We start from the raw sequence: 17841 nt of genomic DNA on the forward strand, positions 1-17841 counted from the left end.
TGCGTCAGCACCCGGCGGTGCAACGACAGCATCTTCCCACCCCACGTCATCCGCATGTCACGCTACTCTCGAGGACTAGCCTCAGGGCACGCGTGACGCCCTCCGACAAGGCTCCTGTGAGCCCCCGGCAGGAGCAGCAGCAGGCGCCGCCCCGGGCCGACCGGGGGCAGGCTGCGGGCACCGGCACCGCCACCGGCACGCGGGGAACGGGCACGGCGCGGAGCATGCCGGGAACGGGAAGCGCAGCCGAGCACCCTCCGTGCTGCGCACGCGTCGCTCCCGCTCCAGCCACGCTGCCCGCCTGTAAAGGCGTGAGGCGAGTGGGCTGGCGGGTGCAGGCAGTATGCTGGGCCGGTGTCGGGTGGCCGTGTTGTGTGGAGGTGAGCGGCACGGTCAGGCCTTCAGTAGCAGCCTTCGGCATGGGGGAAGCTCAACTTGAGGCAAGCGCTGGGGGGCTCCTGCTAGGAGCCAGAGCTCGGCAAGGCTGAGCTCCTCTGCCCTGGCAGGCTGCAAGGTGCTCGCTGCTGCACTTGGGAAGAAAAGGCTTTGCTGTCGCTCTGCCTGGCTGGTGCGCGGGCGCCTATGGAGCAATAGGGACATCTCGTGCCTTCACGTAGGCCTGAGGTTGCAGGTGCCTCTCTGAACGTGAGGGAGACCAGCAGGTGGTGTGTGCCAGCTGTTGTAAATGGGGCATCTGTTAGTGGTTTGGGTGTTGCCTGCTGTTTTCCTAGCACCAGTAAAATGGCACACTTCATAACCTTGAATGCTCTGAGTTGGACCGTCTCATTCTCTGTTGAACGTGGTGCTTTTTGTGGAGTGTTTTGAAGCTTCCTAGAATACCACTCTCAATAGTTGAGCTTGGGGACAAAGGGAGTAAGTATGGTGGTACCTGCATAACTTCAGGTGACCCCATCTTGATAACTAGCATTGTCTGGTTAACAAAATGTATTAACCTATCCACATCAGTTGAACACTTTTTTTTTTCTTCTTTTTTTTGTAGTGCAAATGGCTTTTGCATACACCTGACTTCTAACTATTGGCATAGGTCCCTTCTGTGCTAACTTTCAGTTTAGCTGGATGTCCTTTACAGCTGTCTCTTTAAAAAGAAACTCTTAATACTTCAGTAGTACTGGCAGAAAGGTATCCTTGGAACCCTACGAAGCAATTCTGTAGAAAGATGCCATGTGGCAGCAGGTGACTTACGAATGTTGCATCAGAAGAATGTTACACATTGTATAACCATGTTTTTTCCCTTTTTAACTGCTAGTTCTTTAAATGCTCTACAGTTAAAGGTCTGGGTAATCCAGAGTTAATATGACTTTTTAAATTGACTTCATAACTTTGAGTTGCACAGTCTTCCAGTGAGGGTTATGATTTTTTAAAACTAATTGTTTGATTCTTATAATGAGGCTGTCTTTCCTTATTAGGGAGAAACTATGCTGCCAAGACTTCAGAGTCTCCTAAGCCTGGTGATGTCAGAGGGCGTATTGTAGCAGTTATAGATGCGGTTGTTGATGTTCAGTTTGACAGAGGCCTTCCTCCAATTCTCAATGCCTTGGAGGTGTGGGATTGGGAAACTAGACTGGTGTTGGAAGTTGCTCAGCACCTTGGTAAGTGTGATTTTTTTTTTTTTTTTTTTTTTTTTTGTGTGTGGAAAATCTGTCTATTTTGGGTTCCTAAAAGCAAACTGTAGTAGTTTATAGTTACTACTAGTTCTTATAGATCAAGGGTGGGCAAAGTCTGGCCTGTGAGCTGGATTAAGCCCACAGTGGAATCAATTTCCCAGCAGCCCCTGCCTGCATTGCTGTAGCTGATTTTCATGGAGATGTGAGCAGTGGCAGGGCTGTGACTGTACGTGGCCAGGCTGACAGTATGGGGCCAGCACAGGATTGGAAGGCTGCATGGCTGGGCGAGCAGCCGCTCTGGGGCCAGCATCTTGCAGCAGTGACAGTGTGGTCTGGTGCTGGGGCAGAACTGCGATCTGTTGCCCATGTGTCCCAGGCAGGGGTACAGAGATTTTGCCACAAGATCCCATCCCCATCCCTGGAGTAACTCCCTGCCCAGCCATGTGCCCTGCGAGTGCTGCTAGGGCCTGTCTCCATGGAAAGCCTGGGCCCCCATTATCATGGCCCCACTGCTGCTGTGGTCTAGGTGGAGACTGGCTTCAACAATATAGGTAGGGGCTGCTGGGAAATAGAGTCCGGCCACTGACCAGATCCATCATTTTGCCTGCCCCTGTTATAGATGCTATGGTTGGAAGGGACCTCAATGGATCTTGGAGTCTGACACCCTGCCAGTGGCAGGAAAACATGCTGGAGTTTTGTGACCTCTAGCCAGGCACTTGTCCAGTCTCTTCTTGAAGACCCCCAACGTAGGGGAGAGCACCACCTCCCTTGGAAGCCTGTTCCGGATTCTGGCAACCCTAACAGTGAAGAAGGTCTTTCTGATGTCCAACCTAAGTCTGTTCTCTATTAGCTTGTAGATGTTGTTTCTGGTTATGCCAAGGGTAAACCACATCTCCTGTTCCCTGCTGCCCCCCCTTGTGAATTTGTATACTGCCACAAGATCCCCCTAAGCTTTCTCTTGTTGAGGCTGAAAAGGTCCATGTCCCTCAGCTTTTCCTCATAGTGCCTTCCCTGCAGGCCTATAACCATGCGAGTGACCCTCCTCTGGACCCTGTCAAAGTTTCATACAGTCTTCTACTAGGACAAGTATGAAGTGTCTGGCTTTATCTCTTTCACTCTAGTTCCATAGCAACTTGTGAGCTGTTCTGAATACCCTTAAGTGCTACTTTATGAGCTTCCTTCTGCCATTGCTGATTGGCTACACTTTAGGCAGGGGAGGCCTAGCTCCCCCCATAATGACTGCCTATTTTTCCACCTGCAACATTTTGGCTCTTCAGTCAGGTTCCTTAATTTCCTTTGTGCTAAAGCCTCCTAGACTGCTCATCAGAGAATGCTACTCATTGTAGGTTGAAGAGTTGCAGACCTATTGGATCAAAAAGCTACTATATGCTTTCCTATTTTTATTGTTAACTTACAAAATTTAGTGATGTACCAACACTTCTGGTTAACCATGATGCCCTTTAAACTAAATTAGTATCTGTGGGAGCTCGATGCCGAATTATATAGGACTGAATTAAGCACAGGCTCAGACCTGTTCAATTTAAAACTTTTATTATTTCACAAAATCATAAACTAAAGGAGGTCTGTTGGTTCACGAGGTTCCCAAATTAAGCCCTTGCTCTCTAACCCGGAGGCTAGGTGCGGCTGCCTGATTCAGTAGTCTCAGAACTGGTCAACAGCTCATTTAAAAGGAGTCCCTTATCTTTTTTTAGGCAAAAGACACAAAACTGTCCCCATGGTGGAAGTGAGGCATCTAACATAACTTTGCTATTAGTTATCTATGATAACACTTATACATATGCATTTCTAATTCTTACTTCTATTGGTTATTTAGTTAACTTATCTATATTATAATATCAGGTGATACGCTTTGTATTATAATCATTACGCTTCTTATGTTAATTCTTAATGACCTTTATATTTCTTATGCTAATTTTCTATAACCTAAATACATTATTCATCTATATATTTTGCTGGTTTTTGGAGGGTTAAAATGTCAAAACTGACATAATATGCGGTTGTTTTTTCGTCATTGCGGTTTAGCCATGCAGTTTCCTATTCCTAACAATGTAAGCGGCATGTCTGCTATTTTTATCATTGTTCAAAGGTCAGAAGTTCAGTATTTTCATCTAAGGGTCAGAAAGTGATTACCAGAATGTCAGTCGCTGACTCCTCAACCTCCTTGAAGCATTCTGGGAGTTTTAGTGCATTTTTTTTTTAATGCTAGGCCTTGCTTAGCATAAGCACTCTCTCACAGTATCCTCTCCTAGCAGTTGAACTGAATGATCAGGATCTGGAGTTTAGGTATCTCCTGGGTCTATTCTTCTGACAGACATTCATATCACTAGTTTAGGTTTTATAGTGCCTCTTTTAGGTGACATTCAAATGACCTTTCCTTTGTATATCATTATCCTTTGTGAATTATAAGCAATAGGACAAAGATGCTATGGCATAGCAGTATCCAGGTTTGTCAGGAAATGTCTTATTGGAATTTTCACTACTTTAGGTGGATGCTGGTTTGTTTTCCACTGAAGAATATTCTTTGCTTTTGACTTCATGTGGGGTTTTGAGAGGCTGTGTATAGGTGGATTTAGTTTTATTGGGGGTGGGGGAAGTATTAATACAGACATAATATGGAATACTTGCTTAAGACTTCTTTAAAAAATTTGAGACTTAAACTACTTTTATTGGTACACTTGTACTGAAGGGTTGTGTTTTTGCTTTATGTAGGCCAAGCTCACTGCATTTGCTTAGGTTTGGGGGCCCAACTTCATACCACCTCTGCCACATGCAAGGACCTCTGGATTGGGTCCATGATCCCAACTGGGATTGGGATAATTCTTATTTTCCAATCCTACCAAATTCCATGTGGATCTACCCATTGCATGCTAGAGCATCATTACATTGTTTAGATCAGTGGTAGGTAACTTTTCCAGCTATAGACTGGAATGACCCATCTTGGGTCAGAGGTGAGTGAGCACTAGGATTACCTACAATTGGTACTGCTTCTGGGGTGGGGTAGGGTGGCGGTGTACTGTGAGAACTTGCATAGCCAGGGTCTCATGTTGCCAGATACTGCTGTGTCTACTGGCCAGAGGTTGTTGCTGTTGGTTCAGATGGAAAATTCAGCAGTTGTAATTTTTATGAAGCTCTTTTCTTAAGCAAAAAGACCTCATTCTACCACAAAAGCAAAACTGTAAAGCTTTTTTTTTTTTTAAGGTCAATATTTCATGTTTTCTGTAAGCTCAGGGTGATGACAGCCTGGCTTGTTTCTAGTTTGCATTCCCAATCTTAACTAGATAACCATAAATCAAACTTAATTTCTAAACCTTAAAATCCAAGTTGATATTTGGTAGGAAGCAGTGGATTTTGCAGATTGAAGTCACCTGCACAGGCAAGAAACTTTCTCATCCTTCTGCCCCTCTTGTACATAAGTTTATAGTTATATTTTATATGAACTATAAATTACCTTCCTATGTGGCCCTGAATAACTGTGTGTAAATGCTATATATTTTAAACTGGGGGTGCACTGATAAAGATTTTTTGGCCCAATACTGATGGCCAATTATTAATGAGCCATATTGGCTGCTACTGATCCGATTGCTGATATGTAGCTTGGAGAGCAGCAGCCGGCTGGCAAGTCTAGGGTGGGAGTGGGGCAGATTGAGGCCCCTGCGGTGAGGGAGGGAGTGGGGCAGGAGCAGGCACTGCCTAGCTTGGGTGCAGCATGGGGACAGAGCCGTGAGTGACTCGTCCAGGTAGTATGGGGAGGGGGGGCAGTTCCTGCCACTACATCACCATGTTCACCCCTGGAGGAGCCATAGGCAGGGTGGGAGGGGGAGTGTGTGCCCCCTGGATCTGTGTGCGGGGCAAGGGGGAGCTGCTGTTATAGGCTGGTGCTGGGGCCAGCTCTGGGCTCTTCCTGGCAGGGGGGCTAGGCTGGGGCTGTGCTTGGGGTGGGTGGCCCCAGCCCCTCTCCCTCCCTCACCGCGGGGGCCTTGATCTTTCTCTCCAACAGACTTACCAGACAGGTGCTGCTTTCCAAGCTGCCAGGCTGGCCTTGTGCATGCTGTGGCTGTGTGCGTGCATGCAGCAATTATTGGTGACAGTATCGGCTACATTGGGCAAAAAAAGCTAATTGCTGATAATGTCAACTTTCCTTTTATTGGTGTAGATTATAATATGGACTAATGTATCGTTGCACCTCCTACTTCTTAATTGAGGAGTACTACTTTAGTAAAATCCTTTTGGGTATTATTTTAAGCTTCCTGTGAATTTAGAAATATTGTAGCTGATCGTCTTTCTTTGGGGGTGAACAAGTTAACAGTATCTAAACTGTCTGAGGCATGAAGTTATTTTTAGTAGTTTATCTGCAGTCAATACTAAGTTTTTAAAATGTTTTGACCTGTGCAATAACATCTGTCTTTACATGCACAACTTAAGATTTTTCTTTATACATGTAGGTGAAAGTACCATTCGGACAATTGCCATGGATGGTACTGAAGGCTTGACCCGTGGACAAAATGTTGTGGACACAGGGGCACCTATTAAAATTCCAGTTGGTCCAGAAACACTTGGGAGAATAGTGAATGTAGTTGGTGAGCCAATTGATGAAAGAGGACCTGTTGCTACCAAACAGTGAGTATCTCGACTTGTGGGTTGTAGGTTTTGTGTGTCTGTGTGTTTGGTTTTTGCTTGCTTGTTTTTGTTTACTTTTTAGTCCTCTGGAGAAACTGTCATTACTGTGTAAGTCTCATATGATTCCTGCATCTTGACCACTTTAAAGCCAGAGGAAACAGTACTAATCTAATAATTCTTCTAGAGTTGCAAGTACAACTTTCAACTGTGGTTGTAGCTTTTACCAGTATGGTTATATCCCTGTAGCTGTACCTCCCCTTCTTTCCACTACTCCCCATTTGTGCTAAAATTACACTAAGGACAATACTGCAGATCTGAGCTCTCAGGACTTGAATAGAACTAGAGTTGCCTGTTCAGCCTTAATTTTAACAGCTTTTTGTGTGAAATCTCAGTCTGTACAACGTGGTCATGTTAGTCTCCCAGAGTACTGCTGTTATCTGTATGTAGTTTCAACCTTCTCTAGGGAGAAAATACAGGATGTGAAGGTGGCTATTGCAGCACCCATTGGCGATGTGTAGTAGGGGGTGCACACAGCATCTCTGGGTGGTTGCTGATGCTCACCTGCCGCTGACAGTGTTGGCGGCATCTGTGAGAGTTCCCTGCTTGCCACTGCCACCAGCACTGCTGTGCCCCCTCAGCTGCTGCGGGCACCCCGTCATTCATGGCAGCACCTACTTCATGGTAGAAGTGCGTAGGGAATAAGATGAGATAGCAGGAGGAGAAAGGAAGGGATTTTAGCGAAGGCTATTGAAAGCTCTCCTAAAGACATGGATTGTCTCCACTGCAGATTTTGTGATGGGCAACTTACTTAAACTCTTTTTTTGGTGGTCACAGTGCAGCCTTTTTCTGAGTTTAGGCACTTGAGGTGCTTATACATGTACTTCGGGGTGAGAGGTAGGATGCTTTTTTTTTTAAAATCACGAGCTGCTCTAATTAAAATGCCCACAGTGTCTCGTATCTAGTATCCTGTGTTTCAAAATGGCGGTGGGGCCACTTTGACTAAAGCTTGTTCAATATTCTCATTTTGTAGTTGATTGAGTGAGAGTTGTGCTATGCCAAAGGCTCTACAGTTGTCTTGGGTATTCACTTCTAGACACCTAGAATTAGTAGATATATTAACCTTAACTTCTCCTACCTCTGCCTGTTTATAAAAGCTGGGGGCCGTGAAATGAGCAATTGTGCAAATAATTGAAGTGGTTTGTCTTAAACCCAAAGATCAGCAATGAGCAATTTAAGGCTGTGGAAGTGTTAATGTCCCAATTTAAAACCTTCAGTCCCCCTAAATACTTGGATCTCTCCACCATCCCCAGATTGGCCCCTTCCTGCCAGCATGGCTTCCTCAAACAAGCTGAACATAAACTGGAAATGTTATAGTTGCATTTCAGCTACACTCTCACTGTAAATTTTTGTCCTAGGTGTATAGCCCAGATAGTTGGAGTGGGAGTTTGGCTTTGACGTCATCTGTTTCAGATAGATAGTCTCAAAGCCAGTACTTTGAGCTTTCATATCTCCATCATGCATAGGGGAACTGACAAGTGTTTCTGTTGTAAAGGTGAAGACTTCACTGCCCTGGGGGGTGGGAATTGGCCTTAGCAGGCTGGATCAGTGCTGAAAGGGGGGCAGGGAGGGCTCTTTCCACCTGTAAAGGAACAGGGTATATAATGTAGTACAAACTTTAAAATGCCCTCTTGCATCTAAATAAGTGATTCTCAAGCAGGATGATGAGGTACTATAGGGTGCTGTAAGATTTCATAGACATCAGGGCTGGAAGGGACCTCGAGAGATCATCGAGTCCAGCCCCCTGCCCAAAGGGCAGGAAGTCAGCTGGGGTCATAGGATCCCAGCAAGATAAGCATCCAATTTACTCTTGAAGGTGTTCAATGTAGGCGCTTGAACCACCTCCGCTGGCAGACTGTTCCAGACCTTGGGGGCTCGGACAGTAAAGAAATTCTTCCTTATGTCCAGCCTCAAACGGTCTTGCAGCAGTTTGTAACCGTTCGACCTCGTCATCCCTTGGGGCGCTCTGGTGAACAAACGTTCCCCCAGATCCTGGTGGTCACCCCTTATAAACTTATAGGTGGCCATCAGATCACCCCTGAGCCTGTGCTTTTCCAGGCTGAAGAATCCCATGTCTCTCAGCCTATCATCGTAAGATCTGTTTTCCTGACCTCTGATCATGCGTGTGGCTCTCCTCTGGACTCTCTCAAGTTTCTCCACATCCTTTTTGAATTGTGGAGCCCAAAACTGGACGCAGTACTCCAGCTGCGGCCTCACCAAGGCCAAGTACAAGGGGAGAATGACGTCCCGGGATTTGCTCGAGAAGCATCTATGGATGCAAGCCAGCGTTTTGGTCGCTTTATTAGCCGCAGAATCGTATTGCAGGCTCATGTTCATCTTGTGGTCAATGATGACCCCCAAGTCTCTTTCTTCTGTAGTGCTAACCAACGTAGCACTGCTGAGCCTATAAGGATGCTGCAGGTTTTTCCTCCCAAGGTGGAGAACCTTGCATTTTTCGGTGTTAAACAGCATGAGGTTCTCGTCTGCCCATTTGCTGAGCTTGTCCAGGTCAGCCTGGATCACCCGCCTATCTTCTGGCGTGGATGCTTTGCCCCAAAGTTTGGTGTCATCGGCGAACTTGGCCAGTCCACTCCTGACTCCAGTGTCCACATCATTAATGAAGATGTTGAACAGTATGGGTCCCAGGACAGAGCCTTGAGGGACCCCACTGGTCACAGGGCACCATGATGAGTGACTGCCATCAATTATAACACCCTGGGTCCGACCACGGAGCCAATTTCCCAGCCAGCGGATCGTGGTGGAGCCAAGGCCACAACTGGGCAGTTTGGCCAAGAGGTGATCATGGGATACCAGATCAAAAGCTTTTTTGAAGTCAAGATATATGACATCAATCTCTTCTCCCTTGTCCAGGTGATAGGTCACCTGGTCATAGAAGGAAATGAGATTGGTCAAACAAGACCTACCCACAACAAACCCGTGCTGGCTATCCCTTAGGATGTTAGCCTGGGCCAGTCCCTCAAGGATGGCCTCCTTAATAAACTTTTCTAAGATCTTCCCCAGGATAGAAGTCAGGCTAATGGGCCTGTAGTTAGCCAGATCCACTCTCCTCCCTTTCTTGAAGATCGGCACCACATTGGCCTTCTTCCAGTCTTCGGACACTACACCAGAGCGCCAGGAGTTTTCAAAGATCCGTGCCAGGGGCTGGGCTATGACGCTCGCCAGCTCCTTGAGTACCCTGGGGTGCAGATTGTCAGGGCCAGCTGACTTGAAGGTATCCAGCTTCTCAAGGTGTTCCTTCACGAGGTCAGCATTGATGGAGGGTAGGGGATCCCCCTCACCCAGATTTCCCTGTCCCATAGCAGGCATGGGCGTCCCGTGGGACCAATGAAAGACTGACGCAAAGTACCTATTTTAATAGGTTGGCTTTTTCCTGGGCGTCAGTTGTCAGTTGCCCCATTTGGTTTAGCTGGGGTCCAGCATTGCCCTTGGTTTTCCTCCGGCTCCCCACATATCTGAAAAAGGACTTTTTGTTGTCCTTGATGCTTGAAGCTAGTTGGAGTTCAGTTGTGGCCTTGGCTTTCCTGGTTTGCTCCCTGCAGGACTGGACCAGCACAGAATAATTCTCCTTGGAGGTGAATCCCGTCCTTCATCCTTTGTAGGCTTTCCTTTTTAGCCGCAGGAGGTCCGCTAGGTCTCTGGAGAGCCAGGAGGGCTGCTGTGCCTTCTTGCTGCCTTTCCTCCGTGTTGGAATAGATTTGGCTTGTGCATTGAGGATCGCTTCCTTGAGGAGCAACCACTCTTCTTGAACTCCCATCTACCTGGGGTCACGGTCCCTAAGGGCCTGACCGACAAGCCTCTTGAGCTTGTCAAAGTCGGCTTTTCTGAAGTTAAGGATCCTTTTAAAGATGCTGTGATGTTGCTACTCTTTAGGTGACAAAAGTAACATTTAGGTGACAGTTGCAGGAAACCTAATTCATAACTTCAAAAACACTCTTACCTGTTGTGGTCTTTATGGTACCTGATGGACATTGCATTTTGTTACATGTTATATGTATTAGGTGATGGTCATAACAACATGCCACACAAAACCAGTTGATCCCTGGCATATCAACCACACGGTTGCTTATTGAACTGTAACTTTTTGTGGTATGGAAGTATCTGGCAACTTTTAATAGATGGTGAGTCGGCACATTACAGTTTGTTTGTATGATATGAGCATCTATTGTGCAACAAAAGTGCATTATCTTTTTGCTAGAGGATATGAAAAAACTGTTATTACAAAAGGTGTGTGGGTAGTCCTCACTTCACTTTGAAACATTTTTAAGGGTAAGGTGACTATTTATTAAAATAGGTTGCAGCATAGACTTAAACCAGATGAAATAGAATGGCACTTAAATGTTATTCCACATGTTAGGAATTTGAGCCTTAGTGCAATAAAAAAAACGCCCTTTATTTTGGGATTTGGAAAACAATCGAACTGCTGAATGTCTTCGCAAGTTTAAATTATTGTCATATCAGTACTACCCAAGTTAAATTAACTAGCCATTGTTGAGATGCTTTTCTAAATGCTTTGCCTAAAAGCCATTTTATTTTTGAGGTATGGGAATTATATCGATCTGAATTAAATCGATCTCTAATTTATCAGTTCTAGGAAACATTAAAATACTTAATATTGTGTATTGGTTCTTATTGCAATAATTTCTCCACAGATTTGCGGCTATTCATGCTGAGGCTCCTGAATTCCAAGATACGAGTGTGGAGCAAGAAATCCTTATGACTGGCATTTAAGGTTGTAGACTTACTGGCTTCATATGCCAAAGGAGGCAAAATCGGCAAGTTTCCCTTCAGAACTAAATGGCTATAATGCAAATTAATCTGAAGGATGTAGGAGAGTCGCACCATTGGTCCTCTTGAGGGAGAAAAAATGAAACGATCAGATTTTGTTTTGTTTTTGTTTTTTTCCTAAAATTTTTAAATGTAGTCTTGCTCTGTGGCTTAAATGTATTAGACCCATACCCCTATACTACTAACTCAATTTAAGGATAACAGTGAAGGGTTGGGGAGGGGGGTCAGTAGGTTGATACAACTGTGTTAGTTTTCAGAGGAACTGTAATCTCTAACTACAATGACAAACTGTCTTGTTTCAGGGCTCTTTGGTGGTGCTGGTGTAGGAAAAACTGTGTTGATTATGGAATTTATCAACAATGTGGCAAAAGCCCATGGTGGTTATTCAGTCTTTGCTGGTGTGGGGGAACATACCCGAGAGGGTAATGACTTGTATAATGAAACGATTGAATCTGGTGTCATCAATTTAAAAGAAGACACATCCAAGGTAATATTTAAAAGGAGCAAGTGCTTAAGTATTATGGATAGGCTTTAGATTTAACAGCTTACTGTCTTCAAGTGTTTCCTCAAATCTCACTTTATTTGTACTATAGTGATCTGATTTGCATACCCATGTAAAGTGTTTTTACTTCTGTAGCAAGACTGGCCCATAGAGTCCAGTTGGACATCTTGAGCTATAAATAGACATCATAGTTGTAGCACTGGTTGTGCCACAGTGTCCTGCGTTGGAGAAAATGTCTGTCATGTCCACATGTTGCTCCTTTTAAAGAGGCTGTCAAGAGTGCCTGAATGCAGGAGGACAGACCAGTTTGCCAGCCTTGGGGATTGTCGTGCTGTAAGCATACAGACATCCTCCACAATAAGATGCAATGGTGCGGCCAGATATTGTTGTACAAGTGGCAAAGATATCTGCACACTTGCATTTTTGTGCTGATGTAACCCCCTTTCTGTTGCAATAAGGGTGGTGTCTGTTTGTGCAGGCCTAAGTAAATCTTTTTTTTACTTTTTTCCCCCAAATCTGTAGGGCCCTCCAAGTCTGTCTGAATTTATTTTTAAAAGTGAATAGCTTACAGTTACTCATGCTGTACAATCTTTAGTCTCTTTATTGGCCTTCATACATAGATCCTCCAGCATGGAGGCATTATATATAGTATCTTGCTATGTAGCACTTGTGTATAGAAAACTTTGTAGATTAACTGCTTACTTTTGTAACATTCTAGGTTGCTCTTGTGTATGGTCAAATGAATGAACCTCCAGGAGCTTGGGCCAGAGTAGCCTTGACTGGCCTGACTGTTGCTGAATATTTTCGTGATCAGGAAGGACAGAATGTGCTTCTCTTCATAGACAATATCTTCAGGTTTACCCAAGCTGGTTCAGAGGTTAGTCCTGTTTTTCCTTTCTTGGTATAAAGACTCCTACAGAGGACCTGTAGCCTAACAGAGGCAATGTGCTTGTGTCTTGTTTATAGCGTTATAAATGTAGCCCTCTTTGGTACCACCAGTGCTGCTCCCCCTGGGAGACAGAGAGCACAGTGTACTCCTGGATGCCAGGGATCAGAGGCACCCTTCTGACACTACATGTAAACTGTAATTGTCTGCTTGTATGGATGGTGCTACAAGGTTCTTGTTTAATGTGGGATTTTTGTGGCTGATCTACCAACTTTGAATTGCAAACAACGTGAATGTATATACACTTCATGTACATCCCTACAGCACTACAGGGTGCTGCAAAACTAATCTGTGCACTTAATCAGTTTTGTGGCATATCAGAGTAAATTGAGATTGCAGTAATACTAATTTGAAAAATGGAGTCTTGGGTATCTGGTATGCTAAACAAAAATAACCATTACTTCATGCCAAGATTTTGAATGGTGCATGTAAGTCGAAATATTAGCCATTTCTATTTTATATCCCAAAAAGCCTTTAAGGTTCTACATTAATGTGTACTCTTCATCTTAAATTAGTGTTCATATTCAGATTTGCTTTTAAATCTTGGATTTCCAAAACTGAAAACTTTTTTTGAGAAGTTGTAGGGAAAACATAATCCTAATTTTTAAGCAAATCATTCCTTTTTTGAGAATGGTCTGGAAGGAAGGGTGTAGCAGTCTTGACCTATACAAGCACTGTAACTTCAAGGGGAAAAGTAAAAGCCTTTTAACATGTGCTCTCATTAGAACTCTTTTAAGTGTAGGCCAGTTAAATAACTTTTAGAATGCATCAACTCTTCAGGATCAGAAGATCAGGCATAACTCCTAAAACTAGCCCTGGCAATAACAGGAGCAATGAGCTGGTATAACTTATCCCATTTGAGCAAAATATAGAAACTGTTTGGGGCTTGATTTCAAATGAAGTGCTCAGCTTCTGAAAGGCTTCAGGGGAAAGGATATACTGTAAGGCTTTATAATCTAACTGTGTAGACTCCTTTCTTTTTACTACTTTGTTTTCATTTGGTACTAACCTCTGTGAAAAATGAGTAGGGTATAGCAGCATTTCAGTGTGCCGCTGAATTTTGGCCTGGAGCTGCTTCCCCACCTGCTGCCATCACGGCAGACAGACAGACGGGGGCATGGCTCCAGCCAGTGACTCTTTTTCATTTTCTGCGCAATGTATTCTGCTGTGCTCCCCCCACTCCGCACCTGCCTACTGCGCCGTGGGATGTGAGAGGCCTGGTAAGTGTGCCACCAGAACCAAAAGGTTGAGATATAGGATAAAATGAAGCCTTGAATAAGGAATGGAGAGGGACAGAATAGTGATACCCTGTTGCAAGAAACCAGGATGACTAGTCCCAGCCCTGGGATAACTGTTGAAGATGATGGAATGTTTTGTTTACATTTATTTAGGGAATTCCATCACTCAGGCATGCATCAGCTAAACTGATCTAGCTACCTGCTTCTATACCCACTTGTGAACTAAACTGCTTTAACTTAACTGGTTTAATTTGACACCACACCAAAAAAACTTTATTAAAATTTTCAGGTGCTCTATATTTAACGCCTGTATTGTCTACACACGCCCTATAATTGTATAGGTTCAGTCACCCACTGAAGAGATGGAGTGCTCCATCCAGGGCAGCCTTTGGGTGAGCTGCTGATTGGTTGTCCTCAAGCCTATGGTATTGGATTTACTGAACAGTGACTGATACTTTTAGCCAGCCAGGTCCTTGGCTGGTATCATTGTTGCAGTCTTCCTTCGGTTGAAGACACAAAAGGTACACAATTTTAGATTGATGTTTGTGGACACAGAAGGAATGAAGGAGTATGTGTATCCTTATTAGAAGACTGAGACCTGATTTGATTTCTCCAGGTCCTGGATGTAGTTGGGATGTGGGGGTGGGAGGGGATGTACTTTCTATTTTAGTAAGAGGTGTGTAGCAGCTTCAGTCTTTATTGGATCTTATTTTAAATGTCATCAAAAGTTGATGACTAAATAGTATGCATAAGCTTCTGGTTTGTGCCTAATATGGCCAGATCGGTAACACTAAGGTGGAGTGGAAAGCCAGTCCCTTGCTGGTAGTGTGAGAGCAGGATGCTGACTGCCTGGTAGCCCATTCTGAACTGGCTTTTACTTCCCATTCAAAGACTGGGAGCAAAACTTTTAACCATTTACTTTTTTACTCCATGGGGAGGATAGAGGGCATGAGACACCCTGGTAAATGGGGACTTAACAAAATTGGGGCAGCTGCCCCTGATTTCATGTACAAAACATGGGGCTTGGCAGCCACTTTGCAGGCAGAGTGCGGTGGACCCCACACCTCCAGCTGAGGGGCATCAGTGGCTCTGCCTTTCACTGTTGATTTGGCTACAAGGGGTTCTTGTCCTGCATCTGTGCCAATTGGTGGAGAGGGTTGGGGCCATATTACAGGCAGCCTTCACAGCCAGTGAGGACTGGGAGGTGGCAGCCATCTTGCCAACAGCCCTTTTGAGTAGGCAGATCTTCTGTCCCCCCTCCACCATTCCTTCCCCTGGTGGGCCACCATAGCACCCTTTAGGACTACTGGCTCCCTCTGTGGAGTCAGTAGTTTATTTTCAGTAAGCTGTTATTTCCCCACCCCCTCCAGCAGATCTTGTAGGCAGTGCCAGATTACAAAATCACAATTTTGGTAGGTCCCTACTGATAAGATAGCACTTCTCTGTCAGGAATTCCCAGAACAAACTATTCAGGTTAGTTAACTTGGTATAAGCCCCTCTTGATCTCCAGGTATCTGCTCTTGATCTCCACTTCTGGGTTGTATCCCCTTTGCTGTAGGCTACCAGCCAACATTGGCTACTGACATGGGCACAATGCAGGAAAGAATAACTACTACAAAAAAAGGATCCATTACATCTGTACAGGTATGGTATTAAGTAGTGTCTGTCTTCCAATAGAATTCACTCTTGCTATTAGTTGAAGATGGCAGTGCATAGTAGGCATGTCTGAGGAATGATGAATAATTAGTGGTTTAAATTTAAAACTGGGTTCTCATTTTGGGCTATTTATGTACTGGCTGACGACTTGACTGATCCTGTTCCAGCTACTACTTTTGCACACTTGGATGCTACCACAGTATTATCCCGTGCAATTGCAAAACTGGGTATCTATCCAGCTGTAGATCCTCTGGATTCCACTTCACGTATTATGGACCCTAACATTGTGGGCCAAGAGCATTATGTTGTAGCTCGGGGTGTTCAGAAGATTCTTCAGGTATAAAAACTTTGTTTCCCAAAAAATCTATTTCAAGCTAGGGCCTGAGTCTCTTCAGATTTACAAAACTGAATTTTGAGAGCTGGCCTTTTGAGTAAGGTATAGTGTTAACATTTGCATGTGGTTTGAGGGATTACTTAACTTTAAATCGTCTTCCCCATAATAGGATTACAAATCCCTTCAAGATATAATTGCTATTTTGGGAATGGATGAACTGTCTGAGGAAGACAAATTAACTGTAGCCCGGGCCCGAAAAATCCAGAGATTCTTGTCACAGCCTTTCCAGGTTGCTGAAGTCGTCACAGGCCATGGTGGAAAACTGGTACCTCTAAAAGAAACAAGGGATTCAAGAGCATTTTATCTGGTAAAGAGACTTGTCTTTTAACTGGCCTGATTTTTCTTTTCTGAGTTTCGTAGCCTTATTTTGGAGTCTACCTTTTTTTTGGCCATGTTGAGCTTTTGACCCTTGGATCTGCAGACCATATTAAGATCCAAATGCCTGCATTAAAATTGTAACTAATTTAGCCTTTCTTCAAAGCAGAGGAAGGCAAAATATAGTCCATGGGCCAGATCCAGCCTGCCGGGCAATTCCATCCGGCCCATGGGATCCCTCCATAAGCTGTCCAAAAGCCCTGGCTCTAGGCTGCCCCTCTACTGCCTGCATGCAGAAGGTGCAACTCTGGTTGCCAAGCAACCCCTCTCCTCCCCTAGTCTGGCCTGCCCTGCCCTAGCTGTAGGGGGCGGGGCTGCCTCCTCCAAGAATAGCCTCACTCAGTTGGCAACCCTACCCGCGCACCGTATATGGAGTAAGACTCTCTGTTTTGAGCAATTACGCAATCACCTCTAGGTAGATTATAGTAGATGTGCATTTTTGGTGTTTTTTGTTTTTAAGTATGATTTTGTTTTACCAGTTTCAAGATGGCAAATCTTCCCGCCCCCCCATCCCCCCAATCCCCTGCCTCCCAAAAGGGTTACTTCTGGGGTAAAGGGAGGGGCTTCTGGTGGCAAAGGTTAGGGGTTAGGGGTGGGACTTCTGGTCCCAAGATGGTTACCAGGGGGTGAGGCACCTGCTGAGGGGTGGGGCTGTGCTTGCGGCCCTTGACAGCTTGCCAAAACTTATTTTGTCTGGGAGGGCTGTTTAACAATTGCCCACCCTGCTTCAAAGACATGCATATATGTATATAGAAATAAGTGGGGCTAACGACCATCTATTTCTAAGCATTTGTGCTAAGCACTGTATGTACATGATGCCAAACCTCCTGCCTTGAAGTCTACAACTTTAAGAATGGGGGAAGAAGTGGTGAAAGTAGTTGGGCAATGCCTCTTATCATTTCCAGTCTTGCAGAAGCTAGGTAGCGTATTGGTGAGGTAGAAATGCAACTTCAGATGCTTAACCTGTCTTTAGATGACTTTTTCATGCTGTTCTTCATAGAGCCTTCCCTGCTTTGTGATGCAAAGAGAGGATAGTCAGAAGCTTCTTGCCTTCCCTTGTTTGGCATACTTTAGTTCATCCTCCAGTAGCTATAGAAAAAACCACATTGTTGCTATAGGTATTGCCAAACTTAGGTATATTCTCTGGTGTCTCTCTGATATTAGATGGCCGAGTAATCTATACTTTCATGATGGGATCTACTGGCTATAAAAAGACTACCTGTACAAGTGTCTATATAGCTAGTGTCGTGAGATTCAGTTATACAGCCCTTTAGATAACTCTTGTGAAGAAGCTCTGTGGTAGTGGCTTTAATTGAATGTAGATTTGTATTTATGAAAGGGTGCATAGTTGTAATTCTGTAGAGCAAAATCATGTGACAAAGCTATGCAATTTCAAGATTTCTGTGCCCTTCAGACTTTGTCCTGGTAGTACTTCTGTTTTTTCCCCAACTCCCTGGCACTCCTGCTCGTTCTTCTTGACTGTCTCTTCTACCAAATTCAAACTTGAGTGTTGAGTTTTAAGTATATGCCAAGCAGATGGGAACAAAAAAAGTGTGAATATGTTTGTCCTTTAGGAAGGCTTTGTTAGTTTCACTGCCAGCCAA

At 44.6% G+C, this 17841-nt stretch overlaps 1 pseudogene across 1 annotated transcript in view; it reads left to right on the top strand.

Annotated features, from left to right (window-relative positions):
* The first annotated feature begins 228 nt into the window (after nucleotides 1-228).
* The window catches only part of LOC149867500 (ATP synthase F(1) complex catalytic subunit beta, mitochondrial-like), a 41537-nt pseudogene continuing 23924 nt past the window's right edge, over nucleotides 229-17841 (top strand). The window contains exons 1-6 of the transcript XR_016442074.1: nucleotides 229-380; nucleotides 1428-1610; nucleotides 6089-6263; nucleotides 10991-11113; nucleotides 11429-11613; nucleotides 12347-12505. The product of XR_016442074.1 is annotated as an ATP synthase F(1) complex catalytic subunit beta, mitochondrial-like (transcript). The remainder of the gene's footprint in view (nucleotides 381-1427; nucleotides 1611-6088; nucleotides 6264-10990; nucleotides 11114-11428; nucleotides 11614-12346; nucleotides 12506-17841) is intronic.

Source organism: Crocodylus siamensis, chromosome 4 (genome assembly GCF_052110815.1).
Source record: "Crocodylus siamensis isolate JL-2025a chromosome 4, ASM5211081v1, whole genome shotgun sequence".
Taxonomy (NCBI): domain Eukaryota; kingdom Metazoa; phylum Chordata; order Crocodylia; family Crocodylidae; genus Crocodylus; species Crocodylus siamensis.